This window comes from the organism of the source record quoted next, unplaced genomic scaffold (genome assembly GCF_019419815.1).
Source record: "Pyrus x bretschneideri cultivar Hongxiangsu unplaced genomic scaffold, Pyrus_bretschneideri_v1 Contig106, whole genome shotgun sequence".
NCBI classification, from domain to species: Eukaryota; Viridiplantae; Streptophyta; class Magnoliopsida; order Rosales; family Rosaceae; genus Pyrus; species Pyrus x bretschneideri.
The window spans coordinates 1,073,601-1,091,492 of NW_025999398.1; the positions used below are offsets into that span (position 1 = coordinate 1,073,601).

General features: G+C 40.0%; 1 pseudogene; it reads right to left on the reverse strand.

Moving 5' to 3' along the window:
• Positions 1 to 5,202: 5,202 nt before the first annotated feature.
• Positions 5,203 to 8,898, reverse strand: LOC125471260 (annotated as a pseudogene).
• Between the last annotated feature and the right edge of the window lie 8,994 nt (positions 8,899 to 17,892).

Here is a 17,892-nt window from a genome sequence, read left to right on the forward strand (position 1 = left end):
CTCTTCAAGACAATATTTGGTGCCCATCGCTCTTATCCTTTAATGTCCCTCTAATGCGTGAATTATACGCACACAAATTAAACCCTCTTTTTGTCAATTGTAGTAAGTATGTAAGTAAGGATCGTTCTGGACCGGGGATTAGGAGGGATTGTTAATCACTTGGATTTGACTTCAAAAACGTAAAAACACAATATAAGACTTTCTAACTAAGTTGGACACTAAAGCAAAGGGGGATTGGATTTGGACGAATTTAAACTAAAATAGATAAATTGTAAAGAAAACAAATTGTAAATACGAATTTGATGGAATTGAATGGATGGGAAGCTAGCTAAGGGGTTCATCTCCACACATGTTATACTTGCATACAAAATGATTTCTAATTGCTTTTCAATAAACCATGAATTCTCAACGCCCCAGATTAACCGTGAATTGCACTAATTAACCCTCAGGTTTTCCTAACGTTATTGAATTGGATGATTGCATACGACAACCCAAAACATTCCCCACAAGTCCCCTACATGATTGCATAATAGGGATACAAGCAAGAATTATTACGTTCTATGAAAACCATAAGCATTGACGAAGCACTTGTTACTATGATTGCATGAAACTTATGCCAAGAATTTACTTAACGCGATTGTTTATAAGCAACCTCCACTACTTGTGAATATAAGTTCATAACTATTAGGTGAAACTCACTTATATTCTAGCGTCATATTCATGCATGAAAATTAAGCGTGCACTCTCAATAAACATACATAAATAAGTTGTCAATCACATAGATAAGTAAATTGAATTCACAACTTATGAAATGTAATTAGAAGTAATCAAATCATATTGCAAGCATAAACATGTATTTCGAATTCCCCCCTAGCCAAGGGGGGGGTTTAGTTCCTCGTACGTACAAGACAAAGAGAATTGAAATTAAACATTGTAATCGAGGAAAAGAAACACCTAAACATTCCAACAACTCAAACTTGAATTGTATGAACGTTTAGGCACTCTTCTCCTCCTCTTCGTTGTGGCATAAGGTCTAAGGATAGGTTTGGAGGGATGGGGAGTGTGGAATGGAGTGGAGTGTGTTGGGGGGATGGGGAGGTGCTAGAAATGAAGAGAATGATGTTGGAAATGCAAAGAACCCACGGTAATGGATGAATGGATGTGTTTTTGTGTTGGTTTTTGGTGTGTGGAATGAATTGAATTGTGTGATGGGATTGCATGGTTTTATAGGAAGAGAATGGGTGAGAATGTGAGAGAATGTGGCTGCAATGCATGTGAAAAACAGCTAGGAAAGTTGGTGGAAAGCTGGAAAGCATGTGGCAAGGTGTGTAGGTGCTGGAATTGCAAAGAAAACCCACAGCAAAGACTTGTTTGGGTGCATGTGATGATTTCTGTGGTGGGTTATGCATGGCAAGGCTGGAATGTGGTGTAATGATGAAGGAATAATGTCTTGGTGTCTGGAATGATGAAGTGGAATGCTGGAATTGCACAAGGGGAAAGCTGGAAAGGGAAAGGTAGCCACGGCAATGGGGATTTCTTGATGGTTTTGGGGTTGTGATGCATGTGAATGCATGTGAATTAAAACTAGAGTGAATAATGATGAATGCATGTGGATTAAAGAGGGAGAATGTGGTGTAATGATGAAGTGGAATGCTGAAAATGTAAGGGGATGCACGGCAAAGTAGGGAAGTGATTGTTGTTTGTGTGAAGTGTGTGTGAATGCATGTGAGTGGCAACTAGGTTGAATGAAAGGTGAATGAATAATGAAATGGGGAAGCATGTGAGTGACAACTAGGTTGAATGATGATGAGTGCATGTGGTTGAATGAAAACATGTGAATGAATGAGAATGTGCTAGGGTGTTGAAAGATTTTGCATGGCTTTGAAGTGATTGTGGATGTTGGAATTGGAAGGGAATGCATGGCCTTGGGGTTGGTTTAAGAGAGAATAGGCTAGGCCCTTTGTTGTATGTCCTAAAGTGCATACAAGGCCTTCAATTTCGTCCAACATTTTGGCTCCAAGCATAAGCCATCCATTCCAAGCCCAATTTTGCTCCAAAATGCTCCAAAATGCATCTTTTTGCTTCCTTAGCCATATGAACCTAAAAACACACGAAAATGGCTTAAACTACTAAAACAACTAGGAATTAACAATATAAATGCACGAAAACAAGCTAAGTAAGTCGCCTAATTATGCTCCTATCACCCTCTTACGATTGGTGATTCTATGTTGAAGAATGATATAACTGCCACAGTAGTAGCTAGAAACCTTCTCACTCCCAAATATAAAAGAATACTTTCAAAAAGATCTGATGAATCGACTGTTTAAGACTCTTTGGCTTTTACTGTTAAGTGTTGGAGTTTTGTATCCAACATGGGCCAACATCTACTTGCTCGAACTTGCCAAATTAGATCATTAATAGCTGAGGTGGCAAGCCTTAGACAAGAGATTATAGGACTCAAGTACCAGAGTTGCACAAACTTGCAAATTATTACTCAACGACCATGAAAGAAAGTTCGACCAGCTGCAAGAATCTAAAAGTCAAATTCAAAGTGATCACCAGAGGTTCATGGCTATATTCAGAAAGCAGTCAATGCCTCCCCTTCTAGAGTTCTGCCAAGTACTGAGGCTTCACATGATCATCCTTTGTGAAAGCTCCTTTTTTTTATTATTGTTGTAGCTGTAACTCATGTGTATGCATGTGTATGTGTAGGAAAGTTCCATCTACAGTTCAAATTGCTAAGAAACAGTGGAAACTTCTGGTTCCATGAATATGATTAAGTGAGATTTTTAGTAAAGATGTTTTCTAACATCATATGCTTCCACATGAATTCTTGGGCATCATGAATCAATGAAAGTATTTATTGCCTAAGATGTCGATGGCAACCAAATCGAGTTTTGTTAAGTTCACCATTGTATTAATCCCAAAAGGAAGAAATTCAGGTATGACGGAACTTGCGGTATTTAATTTTTACATTTTGAACTTCAAGTCAAAACATTATATATATATATATATATGTATGTATGTATTTGAAATTTATTCTCAATAACAACATTATTAGAACCTTGGGGGTTCATATTTTTGGAATTCATGCCTGCACTTAAATAAGGAACTTATGGTCCTCATTTACATGAATCAAGGAACTTCTAGTCCGATTTTAATAGTCTATGAACTAAGGGGCTCGTAGCCATCATTTCAACTTGAGGAAACACTAATCCCTCAATTGACTAAAGAACCTTCATAGTTTTAATTTTGATCATAAAACTTCAGGTTTGATCTTTTTATATAATGAGGATCAAGAAACATTAGGTCCGATCTTTTTACATGATGAGGATCAAGAAACTTCAGGTCCAATCTTTTTACATGGTGGGGATCAAGAAATGTCAGGTTCTAATTTGATCAAGGAACGTCATGTCCCATCTTTTAGGACTAATCTTTTTATATGATGAGGATTAAGGAACTTCGGGGGCGTTTGTTGCGCCGGACTATCTCGGATTGGATTAGCTTCAAGGGCTAAGCTGGACTGGCTTAGACTAGACTAAACTGGACTAACTTAGTGAAGTGTTTGGTGCAGTATTGGACTAAGAAGCTGGATAATAACAAATTCTAATATTATTTTATTTAATATGTAAATTATTAATATTTTATTATGATCTTATCTTTTTCTCCATCTTTTCCTACCATTTCTGTCTCACTCTTTTCCTCTTCTCTCATCATCCCACCCTCTCCCTCTTTTTTTCCTCTCAGACCTCTCAATTCTTGTCTCTTTCTCATTCCTGGTCAAACTCCTTATTGATTCCAGTCTCTATTTCTCTGTCCTCCCTCCCTCTCTAGCTATGTGTTGTTCGAACGGAACCTCACGGCTCCAATTTTCCCGACGAGTTGCAGGTTTCCCGATGTGTTTTTTGGCCAACCCTCATTAAATTGGATGAAGTTAGCACCGCCAAAAAAATTCATCACCATCCCTGGACCGAGATCTTAGCTTTGCATGCTCGAATTTGTCATGGATTTGAAGAAGACCAAACAGGCCGAGACTTCCAGGCCATTTTTCGGCCACATTCGACCACATTTTGGCCTCGATTCAAGTAAAATCGTAATCTTGTCACTCCCAGCTTCAATTTGGTATATTTTATATGAAAGTTGGTTGTGAAATGGATCTGAAAGAGAGTCGGAAAGTTAATGATTGATCTAGGTGACCAGAGATGACGAGGAGTCTGTCGGGAGTGGTCGTTGAGCATGACAAGGACGAGAAATAGAGGATAGTCTTAGCTAGTCCCATGGTTATTGGGGGGTCTCACTAAGACCTCTTAGTGAAGGGTTTTGTCCATGCTAGTCCCCTTTAGTCTCATTAATGTTAGTCCCAGCATGGAACAAACACAGTATTGGACTAATAGCTAGTCCAATCCAGTCTAGTCCGACTTAGTGAGGGCAAACAAACGCCTCCAAGTTCTAATTTGATCATAACAGTGAGGGACTTGAACATATGTACTCCACACAAGCTGATTCTGTAGACTCCAGTGGTAAGAAGAGGGTTCGATGGGAATTCGGATGAGACATGAACCCGAATGTAATACTGGAATGGATACAGAAAACTCGCTGCATCTTGACCCAGAAGGTGCGCGTAATAAGCAAACCACTTGTTAGGAACGAATACCTTGCAGCCGGCAGGAGTGAGGGTATGTGAGTTGTTGAAGGAGCTTAGTTATACAAAGAGGTCAGGAACTTAAAATGGACTTGCCCATACTTAAGTCGTCAAACTGATTGAAGAAGACCACGCAGCAATCAAATCTTGAAAATTTGAGCTTTAACTAAATGACTGAAGCACATAAGTGCTTGCATGACTCCTGTCTGTCCACAATAGCATAATCTTTGTAGCTGCATGAGGAAACCAACTAAATGTATAGAAATTATGTGCGTTAAGCAAGTAATGTCCCATAGAGTACTGTTCTGCCAACAATGTTTATCTCAAAAGTACCAGAATGAACAAACAAAGGAACCAACCAACGAACCAACCATCAAGTAAATTATTTTTCAGACAGTACCATGTAAATTTTACACAATAGCTCAGGGAGACTAGAATATGTAATACGAAAACAAAACGCTGGTTATACCCATCAGACTGCTCATCCCCCACCCCAGAGAAACCGACACCCACTCATAGTTTTCCAGATGAGACTAATGTTGTGATGATCAAAGATAGAATGAGATGCAGAATCAAGATGTTAAGAATGTAATCAAATGTAATCACAACTTACGATTAAACACAAACATTTCAGATTCAAGATGTACGTGTCATACCATTTTTCACTGGCTCATCTAATGACCCACAAACAATTTAGTATCAGTTGCAAAAATACACGGCTCCACATTTACTTTCTATTTTCCTGATTGGAAGCAAGATTCACTGGGCGGCCAAAATATCGCTACTTGTCTCATCATTTACCAGTATCATTTTCCCAAACATGGTCCCTACCACCACTAGGAGCAGGCCTCGGACCCTCAATGAAGTTCTGGTTTCCTCCGCAGGGTCCATGGGGTCCGTTAAACCCATTCAGACCTGGAGGACGAGCCTTGGGTTTTGTTTTAACTCCCAGTATCCTCAATACAAATCTAGCTAGCTCTCCGTACAATAATCCGGAACGATCAAAAAGCTGCAGCAAAGTATTGTCAAACAGTTAAATAATACATAAACGGGCTCGAAGTCTTCAAATAGTCTCAAATCTATCATTAGTATTCCATTCCACCCAAACGAAATGAGGATATGGAAGACCTAAAACATCAGTCACATATTTAATAAATTATTGGAACCTTTAGTCCTTTTTGTATGCAAAGAGAAAATTGTAGAAATGATCCCTTAACTAGAAATCCATGACCCTTGGTCCCTTAACTCATCAAAACATGTAGCTATGGTCATTTTCGTCAACTTCATTAAAACTTCGGTCAACATAAGTCACGTGTCACGTACGTGAATCAAGGGTCAAATATGAAAAACTAAATTGTAGAAATGGTCCATCAAGTTTAACCCAATTGGAGAAATGGTTCCTTAACTTTAAACCAATTGGAGCAATTGACCCTCAACTCTAATCTGATTGTAGCAATGATTCTTTCAACATGACTCGTTTTGACAGAAGTTTTGACAGAGTTGACAAAAAGGACCATAGCTGTACGTTTTGAGAAGGGACCAATGGTCATAAATTTTTTGTTGAGGGACCATCGCTCCCATTGCGGTAAAATTGAGGGACCATTTCTACAATTTCCTCTTGCATGCAAATACGGCAACTTATAAACCGGACTTCTTACAGTTGCATTTTAATATCATGTACTATAGGAAGATGGCAACATGTGTAAACCAACACAAGAAAGTTCAGCTAGTAAAATTTGTGCAGGTGTTGTGGGCAATTGAAAATGATGGAATTCACTAAAATATACTTGTACCACAGTTGATTGTGGACAGGTAAAGAGATACAATGACAGATGAAAAACCTGAAGAAGTGCAGACACGAACAAATGGAATGCCTGGGTGTTCTGGTCTTATGAGAATTGCAATTCGACCAAAAAAGTTAACCACACCTTGCGTCTGCAATAACAAGAGAATTTTGAATAAGCCATCACATGAAAGTCATCAAAATTCTGAAAAAACTAATTAATTTTTTTTTGTTGCTAATATTATAGAGGGTGTTAAAAGCACATCCTCTTCTTGTTCTATCAATTCCCATCCCAAAAGAAAACTATAAATGCCACATGAGCTGGCTCCACAAATCAAGGTAAACCGAAATACACAATTCTATATTGTTCTCATTTTGTCGAATCTTAGTCATTTAGAAAGCTTCATAGTTTATTATGCCTAACTAATTTTAAAATGCAATTATGTTTATGCATTTTTCATCCATCCAATACGAAACTATAAATAAGAAAAACAGCAGATGCTTACCACCCAAAGTACTGAAATCCAAAACCCCGGTGGAGATGGAGGAGGACCATATTGATCATTTGGATCTTGACCTCCATAAGGACCACCCATGCCCATTCCATAACCACCCACCAGAGCTCCTAAACTACTGTTGTACATTCCACCTCCATACATCCCAGAAGATCCATAAAGCCCACCACCTCCATACCCACCCCTACACATACTGTTGTTACCATACATCCCCCCACCGTATAATCCTCCACTTCCACCATATGAACCGTACATTCCAGACACTCCAGATATTCCAGAACCGTAACCTGAGTTATAGTTCATAGAAGAACCATAGCCTGGGATAGGTAAAATTAATGAACAAACAAAAATTAATGTTATAAAGCCAATAAAGTAATTTGGAAAGCCAAAATAAGAAGACGGAGAAGATCATGTTAACACTAACCTCCATAGTTGGTGCTGCTTCCATAGTTTTGCTCCCAAGGCCTTGAGGGAACCGGCCTAGCAAGAGCATTTCTATTAACAGCGGTATTTCTATCAGAACTTGGAACTATTTCCCCAGGTTTAGCAGTACCCGAAGCCTCAACGACATCACTTGTGCTTCCAGCTGATGGAGGTTTGAAAGGTGTAGGACCAGATCAGTGGCCCTGCACTCCAGTCGTGTTTTTCCGATGAGGGGAGTGGCGACCGCCACTCCTCGCCCTCACGTGGCTTAGCCACTGGACCAGATGATGAACCTGCTCTCTCCCACAGTTTTGGGGTGGGACCGTTAGCTGCAATATTGGACACAATGTAACTCAATTTCCAAATCAAAAAAAATAACCAACACATGAGCCAAACCACAATCTACCAAGTTAGTAAAAGTTCAAGTTACACAAACAAAGTTGTTATAAAAGCCAAAAAAATTAATAACAAAATAAAAGAAATCATCCTAGTTTTCGTAAAAATCTTGCTATCTCATAAATTTAAATCACAACTGATTGCGGATGAATAGGGGTATGTTCCATGAACAAATATATTGAAATTTTAGACCACACTTGGTACAAAGAAGTGAGTGTAAGCACTACATTTAACGCTGTGGTTATATGCAGCAAGGGGACACAATGAGTCAAGGGGCTACACCAAACATGAAAGGCAGTCCACGAGTTCTGAATACTCAGTGAAGAAAACCTTTAATGATAGCTCTAGCGAGAATAATACCATGCACAAGCAAAGCTACATAATTTTATGCTCAGATATAATCCGGTACTCCATTTACTCGACCATGCTATCAATCATTTCAATAGCTAGATCATCATTCACTAACACCAAAATTCCAGTAATCAATCATCATTTTGTTAATACAATCACTGCGTCGGAGAATCACCTCACTACCACAATTAAAACCCTTAACACTAACCCAACGAGCACAGCAGCGGAGTAATTCAGTCAAGTGGTTGTGAATCTTTACGCAGGGCCATAAAAATATCCCAAACTAGAACTCCTTCCATCTTCTTCACAAGTTTTCTCGGGAAATAAAACATATCCTAACCTCAAAAACAATTACCAAACCCCGAAACTTACAATCCCTGATCAACAATCAAAAACCCCTACCCCTAATCGACAACAAAAAATCCCCAAAACTCCAATATCTCAAACAATCAACCAAAAATCCCAAAACCCTCCATACCAACCTAACAATCATACAAAAATGGACAAGAAAAAACGAATTTCTGCCAACCCAGAAATTAAAGCGTGAAATTGAATAGGAATAACGAGAAATTAAACCGATTAGCTGCAAAATTAATGAAAAATTGGGGATTGCAACCTGAGGGCTGAGGGTTCGACTCCATCGGAAATGCAGAAACACGACAGGCGATAGAAGAAGAGGAGGTTGTTGCACTTTTCAAGACAGACTTTCGTTTTCTTTCACTATTTTTATTATTATTTTCTTTCATTTTGTATTTATTTTTCGTATATTCTGAACTCTGTTGGTGCTGAGAAGGATCATATTGCACTGTAGACCGTCAATGCTGTTGGGCCCACATCAATCAATAGCAGCCTGGAATCGGTAGTGGTTAAATATTTTTAAAAGAATGAATGAAGAAAGACTAGAGTAAAATTTGTGTTGTTTTGTTTTTTTTTTTATTTGTTTGGATCAACGTAAAATTTGTGTTTTAATAAACATAAAAAAGGATCATATTGCAGTGTAGACCATCAATGCTGTTGGGCCCATGTCAATGTTGTTGGCCCCACGTTAATCAATGACGGCCTCGAATCAGTCATTGTTAATGTTTGGTGGACTTTCCAAGGTGGGCTGATTTTTACACTAGAATTTCCTACACTATGATTCTAAGTACCCGTTTGATAGTGGTTAAATATTTTTAAAAGAATGGACAAAGAAAAGCTAGAGTAAAATTTGTGTTGTTTTTTTTGTTTATTTTTTGGATCAGCGTAAAATTTGTGTTTTAATAAACATGAAAAACTTTGACTTTTTCCAAACTTGAGGATCATTCCCAGTGTAAAAGTGGATGCAGCTCTGACCCACTTTGAAAAACTTGTTTTTTTTTTTTTTTTCTATAAATACTGACGAATAGTGATCTTTAATGAACTTTCCAAAATGTCGATCTAGTGATCCTTAATGAACTTTCTAAAATGTCGATCTTACTACTTTTTGTAGAGCCAAAAATAATTTCAAAAATTATGGAGATGATACATAGATTATTTCTCAAGAAAAACAGGATTGCTCCTATTAAATGAGCAGGAAGCAGTCTCATTCACCACGAGCAGCTAAGGTAGAGCATGTAGAGATCAACAACTGCTCAAGGCACTCCTGCCCGTAGGAAAAGTCAAACGTATTTATACTAGAATAATCCCTTATTCTTATCATAAATATATTCCTAATCAGAGAAAACATTTTTTAAGTTAGTAATCCTAATTTTACTTATCTAGGATATTTACCAAATTACTCCAAGATATTTATGTACACAAATATTGGAATATTCCCACCCAAAATCCACCCTAGGGCCAACCACCCCTAAACCCTAGAGGGCTAGCCCACTTCCTCATTTTCTCCTATAAATACCCCATTTATCTCCAAAATCAGAAGGCTTTTGCTACCTACAAACTTCTAAATACATTCTTTTTAGATTTCTGCATCATAACAAGTAGGGAACCCTCTGTGACTGAGCTTCACGCTTCACGAAGAAACTGGAGTTAACAACCTTGCTCAGGCCATCAACAAACTTGCACATGCTTCAGGGGGTAGCCCACCTTTCTCATTACTAAGAGGACTGAGCAGCCAATGCCACTTACGATATTCAGCTGGGATCCCCAAAGCGATGTGCACCTTCTTCATGTCTAGAGAAGTCTTGGGAGTTGAACCTGAATTCTTAATCTACGTAAATAGAGGAGGATAAATACGAAGGCAACTCAACAAAAGTGCAACTTAGAGAATAAGCAGCCTACTTACCACCGATGAAAGCAGTTGGAACGTGCAGCATAGGCGATTAGTCTGATTCCCACTCTCCACTGATCTCTAGGGTCTCCCTGGCCCAGCTATGATCACCTTTGCTCGAGTGATCGAAAAGTCTATGTCGGGTCCTCAGCTACCTAATACCATCAATGTGGCATTTGTCAAAGAAGTACCAAAACTCACTGGCAGTTAGGTCCAAGTCAAAGAGCCTGCTTAAGTTGTGGAACCCTACCATCACATGAATCGCATTTGGAGAGCACTGAGCAGAAGCACACTTCATGAAGCAGATCACCTCTAGGAAGAATCAAGGCATGGGAAAGGTGAACTCCAACACGAAGTAGTAGGGGTGAAACTTGACAGCTTCACGGCTGCTACCATCCTTGGCCCGCCTCACGTGAACCCCAGACGGAATTGCATGCTTAAACATCTCGAGGAAGTCTTTGAACTACTCATTGGAACCTACCTTGACGTGAGCAGCCTTGAGGTAACCTAGCTTACTTGCAGACCCGACCTTAGGGATGCAATGGTGAGATGAATTGATCATTCTTATCGTTCAAGGAAGACACACTCGATAAAAAAATCCTACAACAAGGCAAGGGAAATTTTGGCACAACAACCTAATTTGCAAGGCAGGGGCAGGCGCCCCAACGCTGCCCTCTCTTTCCCTCTATCTCGCTTGGCCTAATGGCCTGTAGACCTACTTACGGAAGGAGACCCACACTTCCTTCCCTTATTCTCTCTCTTCCAACGCACGGGCCCAAGCCCATAGCTGATGCCTGGAAGGCCAAGCCCATGCTGACCTTCCTCCTTCGCACAGGAGCGCAGCACGCCGAGCCATACCTAGCCCCAACTAGCCGAGCCGGGCCGGCCACCTGCAGCAACATGGCTGCCATGACAGTAGCACAGCAGCCCCACAGCTGCCACTTTTTGCCAGCTCCTCGACCCCCGTAGAGCCAAAATTCAAGCTTCAGACATCAAAAAATTAAGAAGAAAGGGAAAATTAATTTTTTTCTTACCTTGGAGAAGAAGAAAAGTAATGGAACACAATTCTTTGCTTGGCAAGCGAAGAAGATTGCTAGAGGAGGGGGAACAAATATCCTCTGGCTTTCTCTCTTTCTTGGGGCATTTTAATTGCTTTCCAAATTTATTTAATCTCTTGCTTGACGCAAACTTAAATAGGTTTTGGTGGCAATTATATTCCATTTCCTAGAAGAATTTAAATTCCAAGTCACAGAGGGAATCTACATCAAATTGGGACACAAACTCTATTGCAGCTTTGGATCCCTACACCTCTTGCCCTTTCTTGCAAGTAGCCTAGCATATGTGGGAGCATTTGGGGAGTAAAAAATAATCCCAAAATTCATGGAGCTGACACATGGATTATTTCCCAAGAAAGACAAGACTGCCCTTATTAAATGAGCAGGAAGCAGTTTCATTCACCATGCACAGTTGAGGTAGAGCAGGTAGAGATCAACAACTGCTCAAGGCACCCCTGCCCGTAGGAAAAGTCAAAGGTATTTATGATAGAATAATCCCTTATTCTTATCATAAATACATTCCTAATCAGAGAAAACCTTTTTCAAGTAAGTAACCCTAATTTCATTTATTTAGGATATTTACCAAATTACTCAAAGATATTTATTTACACAAATATCTTGGAATATTCCCACCCAAAATCCACCCTAAGGATGGCCACCCCTAAACCATAGAGGACCAGCCCACTTCCTCATTTTCTCCTACAAATACACCCTTTATCTCCAAAATTTAGGAGGCTTTTGCTACCCACAAACTTCTAAACACATTCTTTTCAGAATTCTAACTTTGGCATCGAAGATTTTTCAGCAAAGCCCCCCTCCCCATTCATCGTGGGCGTGTGAGGCTTTTGGCCTTAATCTTTGGTGTTATTATTTTGCAGGTGCATTTTTCGTCAAAGAAAGAGACAATGAAAATTTGCATCCACATCCCTTTCTTTACAAAATGACACTCTATCCTTCTAAATTCATTGTAAATCATCATCTTTGTGGTAGCAAAAATTGATCATCTTCAGTCTTGATGAATTTGTACTTACAAAACAATCAACACCTTTGATCGAAGACCAAAGTTTCAAGCGCCCACGAGGTGGGGGGTTTGGGGGGTTGGGTAGCCATTGGATATCCAATGCCTGAGTTAGTTTCTCTAAAAAAATGAGTGTTAAGGGTTTATATGAGTAGCAAATCTTACCAAAATTTGGTGGAGATTAAGGTATTTATAGGAGGAGTGGCAGGTCACAAGGTTAGGTTTCACCCTATACATGTTAGCATCCTATTCACCAAGATGTGTCATCCCGTTGGATTAATGAGGAGAGAATATTCCCAAGTTATTAATTGAGATAATATTTTGGGATAATGATGGAAGCATCTATGATTCCTTACTTGATGGAATTGATCTTCAATTGGGAATGTATTAAAGATATAAATTAGTAATTAATCTTATCTTTAATGCCTTTGACTTTTCCATGCCATGAGCAGGGAAGCTTTGAGTAGTTGTATTCAACTACTTGTACTTTCAGGGATGCTGAGCTACATGTGGGAATATTTGAGAGCCTTGCCCATCTAATGAGGGCAATCTTGTATTTCTTGAGAAAAAGTCCATGTACAGTTGGTCGAATGTCTTTTTGATTGAGCAGTTAGAAAAATATTACTTAGTGAAAACCAATGAAAGTTCGTTGAAACTATGGATCAACTGCTGTGGCAGAGTGTGGAACTAGTCTTGTACCTTGTAAAGTTGTGGCAAAAATCTTGTACATAAGTGCATCGTTGTTCTTGTAGAGGACCATGGCAGTGCATTAGTGCTTGAGATGTCTATTCAGATCTTTATCTCACTTGTACGGGGTGAGGTGAGGCATAGTGAACCTATGAGGTGGAATTGTCCGCTCAATCTCATCGATAAATGGTGACCTACTTATATCGGGCATGTCTTTTCGAAGCGCTCCATCCATTCTCTCAATGTGCTACTTTTCTATGTTGCGGGTGTGGCACACGTGGTTCGTCCTTGGCTAGTGCAAAAGCTACTTGTGGTACGCTTGGCTTGAGTTGCCAATTGAACTCGAGCTGGACTACGTGTGTGCTTTTGTCACGTCCTGGACCCGATATCGGTGGAAAAGAATAACCCCTCGCCCGTCGCGTGAGTGAAAGTAAAAATAAAGAGAAAAACATAAACTTCTCTTATAAAAATAACTCTTGTTGGGGCCCAAAAATGTCACACACCAATCCAACCAAGTCTCAAGGCCCAATTATCATGCAAAGCCTACACTCAAGCCCAAATACATACCAAGGCATGGGATCGACGAGTAATATATGTACAAACATGCCATGCCACGATGATTAAGCCGAATACTCATGCCATGCTTCATCATACTAGTCAATGCCATGCTAAGCCCAAGTCACATATTCGAGGCTTGTCAAGTGGATTGTGGTGTAGATGGCTACGAAAAGTTATTAGGCTACATGGAATCGGGTTATGGAAAACTTTAGGCTGCTTGGGGGCCCAAAGATCCAAGCCCATACCCTTTGCATTTCACGTAGGCATCATTAAGAGAGAATTAGCCTACTTTACTCATTTCCTTAGATAGCTAACTCCTTTAGTTAGAGCTAAACTATATTCTTGCATTAAATGTATGTTAAGCCCAACAAGTCAGGCATTTAACGCTGACTTTCCCTTCCTAGCCTGCACAAACAACCAACACGCAAAAGCCGTAAGGCGTGTTACCAGAATTAATGCATATAGAAGGCCGCCCTGGGAAAGGTGCATCTCGAGAAGAAGCAAACTGAAGGTCTCAACATTGCAGCTATCTTAGACCAAAAGGGGAATAATAGGAGGCCTAGGGAGAAAGAAGGGGAAGACCAAGCCACAAAGGGAGATTTCCTTTAAAGCCTAAAGAAGAACCCTTCACTTACATAAAGAGGGAGAAGCCATTACAGGGGGGATGACTAGAACACAGAATTAGAGCACACAGGTAGAATATAGAGACATATAGGTGAAAATGCAAGGGAGAAAACCACCCAGGAAATAAGCCTAGAGAGTTCCATTTAGTCCAGAAGCCTACGTCAAGCCTCAAGCATCACCGTTCATGTAACCTTAGCAATTCCCAAAGCCTTCCATCAAACATCACAGCCATTAGAAGCCTTGCTATCACCCTAGGAAAGCCTAAATCATGTAGCCAAAAATGCCAAGCAACTATGCAAACCCTTTTCCCTCTCGTGTAAACCGATAATTTGAGCAAGTCAATATCTTGATCAATCATGCTATCTTCAAGTCGTTGAAGTTACCGGGGTATTTCTTAAGACAAGCTAACTCTTTCGAGATATCCCGAGACTTGTTATAAATCCGTACCAAGGGAGACAAAAGGATGTTCTCAAAGCCTAAGTCCACCTCGACCTAAAAGTCCCTCAACATATATTGGTGACTCTGTTGGGGATAGGTCACAATCTTCATTAAGTGGTTTCGAGATCCAGGAGAAACACTACTAGGAGGGGCAACACTACAAACGTAGATGAGGCTGCTGCCCGACTCGACAAGTCTCAACACGAAGGCTAGCATCAGGAAAGCCAGAAAAACCTGGACGAATATGACATGCTAAACGTCATTGCAACCATTCATGCCTTGGGTAAAGACCAAAAAGAAATTATTACATATGTGAAAGAGTTGAAAAACTCAATCCCGAAGCCAAGCGAGAAAACCAGTGACAAGGACTGCACACCCAAGGACAAGGCTTCCCATGACAAGTTAACTACTTCTGCTGGCAAAGGTCCTAAGAAGGCGCCATCCTTTGTCACTCAGGAAGACGTCATAGACATGCTTAAAAAGGAGTTGCACAGGAGTTCGGAGGATTAGACATATGTTCTTGAGCCACCATATCCAATCAGCATTCTCCACATGCCATATCCTAAGGGATACGAGACTCCCAACCTTGTTCTCTTTAATAGGATGAATGATAACCCTAAGGAACATATCAGTTGTTTCATTGACGCTTTATGTGAAGGAAGATTTGTGAAAAACATGTTCATTTAAGCAACATCAATAGCATGCAATTAACAATTAAAGGCGGAATCATGCTTGTATGCACTTAAAACAAAACATTTACCCATGAAATTCAAAGCCTAGTAGATAGGTGAACCAAGACTCAACTCAAAATAAAGTGAGTTGAGAAATCAATACCTTTGTAGATTCCTCTTTGCATAAGCAAAGGCTAATCACCCAAAGAGAGGGCCTTCATTCCTTGCATCTTGGATCCATGGATTTGGATGGATGAAAAGGTTTCTCCAAGTTCCCAAAATTGAGAACCTCTAAGTCTCCACACCAAGGTATATTGTAGAAGAAATGAGTGACCTAGAGGAAGTAAGATTGATAGCTATTCCTCTCTAGATTGGCCGGCCTCTTTGAGAGCAAAGGGAGGTTTGTGTTCTCATCTTTACTCCCTAGAAAACCCTCAGGATGAAATGGCTATAAAGATGTCTTTATACCACCTCACAATGGAGTGGCAAACTTGCAATTAAGCCAAGTTCACTACCCTCCTCTAAATGGCCGGCCTAAGGGGATTTATTGGGCTATTTGGGCCTTTGTGAATCATTATTCATTAAGTTGTCATACAACTTAAGTCAATGGACTTGACGTTCGAAGCCCATTGGGCCTTAAGGTCCAAAACTATCCCGAGGTCTTCAACGAACTTATTCGTTTGATTAATAATCATATTAATTAATCCTTGCCATAAATAATTAAACCATTTAATTATTCTTACTCATCTCCGTTGAATCTTCAAACTCTACCTTACACGGTGTACGATCCATTAGGTTCCTTTTAGCGAGGCAGTGGGCGATTCAAACTCTTTCAAATCGATTGTGAATTGAAACTTACTTTCAATTCTCCCGTTAGTGATAATACACTTTTAGGGCTTCCACAAACCATGAGTGACACCTAGCAGCATATCATGGTTACCCAAGCTAATCAGAAGAGGTGGAGAACCTATTCAGTTTAGGATTACAAATGCAATACGGTCTTTCTCTAATACAATACTCTTGACCACATTGTTTGGTTTGATAGTTTATTCATGTCTACTATCCAATGTGAATCTTGTACTTATATGATTACCTTGAATGTGATCTGGAACGCATTCCAACATCTCATTCATACTCTGGCCAGAGATTCTAAATCATATCATAGAGTATTCTCCCTCAAACAGTTTGAAGGTTAGAGATCCCTTGTTGCGCATTCACTTGCCTCCATGGCTAAGTGGCTTAACCCCAACGATGCCGTGGACACCCTGATAGAGTGACGTTGACATAATCAAAGATTAAGGACCTAACCACAAGACAACTGTGATGCCTCAGGTCAAAAGACTAATTTGCATTATCCCAACCATGAGTTCTCATGTGACATGAATATGAGAACTCTTCGTTGATCGTGTTCAGTGAACTCATTCTCTATTGAGCACCTACGTACTTGTCTTGATGTCACACACACCAATGACTCGAGACTAGTCACTCTCCCTGAGAGAAGACATAGCACGTACTGATCTTAACGGACTGTCAATGCCCAATTGACAATCCTATGATCAGGAACGTTTAGGATGTGTCAACGAAAGAATGGTCTCATGAATCTAACTTCTTTAGATCGCATTCTTCCAATCACATATTCCTTGGACTTATCGTTTAAGCATATAACATTTATATTAGACGGCTCAAACAATAATCTTTGCCCTTTACATTTAAACTACATTAGTTTGAAATGAACTACATTAGTTTGAAATGTCCGTAAAGTATCATCATATGATTGGTTTTAGGGCACATTTCCAACATTATGTCCTCATGCCGACGACTACAACCTTTGTCTCAGGGAGTTCTCGAAAAGTTTAACAGATCGTGCCTATACTTGGTACACCACCCTCGCACCAAGTTTCATCCGGACCTAGGAAAACCTAGTAGACAAGTTCTATAAAAAGTACTTCCAGCATAAGGAAAGGGTCATGACGACTCAGCCCAACAACACACAACAGAAGCACGGGGAAGATATGGTGACTTTTGTCAAGCATTTTTAAGACCTCGCCCTTGACTGTTATGATGAGAATGACGAGGGAGCTTTTGTGGAGATCTACATCAGCAACAGTGTCGCTGACTACATGGTGTACTTGGAGAACGTCGGTATTAGCTAGGCTTCTGGAAGCAACGAGGAATACTAGCTTGTTAGTCAAGCCTTCCATAGGGAAATCATAGAAAATTGACAAGAATGAAGCTCATCATGTCCTAGTGATGGATGACAGATCTGACTACAACCCACAAAAAAGGAAGGAAAATGAGAGCGATAGAGAAACCTATCCTCCACTAGAATGCAACGATGAGGAATTCCAAGTCATCCTCAATACCATGCTCGCCGATGGGGCCATCAAGCTGCCTCGGTTGTACAAAACCCCTTCCAGGGAAGATAGAAGGAATCCTAGGTACTGTCACTACCATCAGTATGTTTTCATCCCTCTATTGTATGGTAA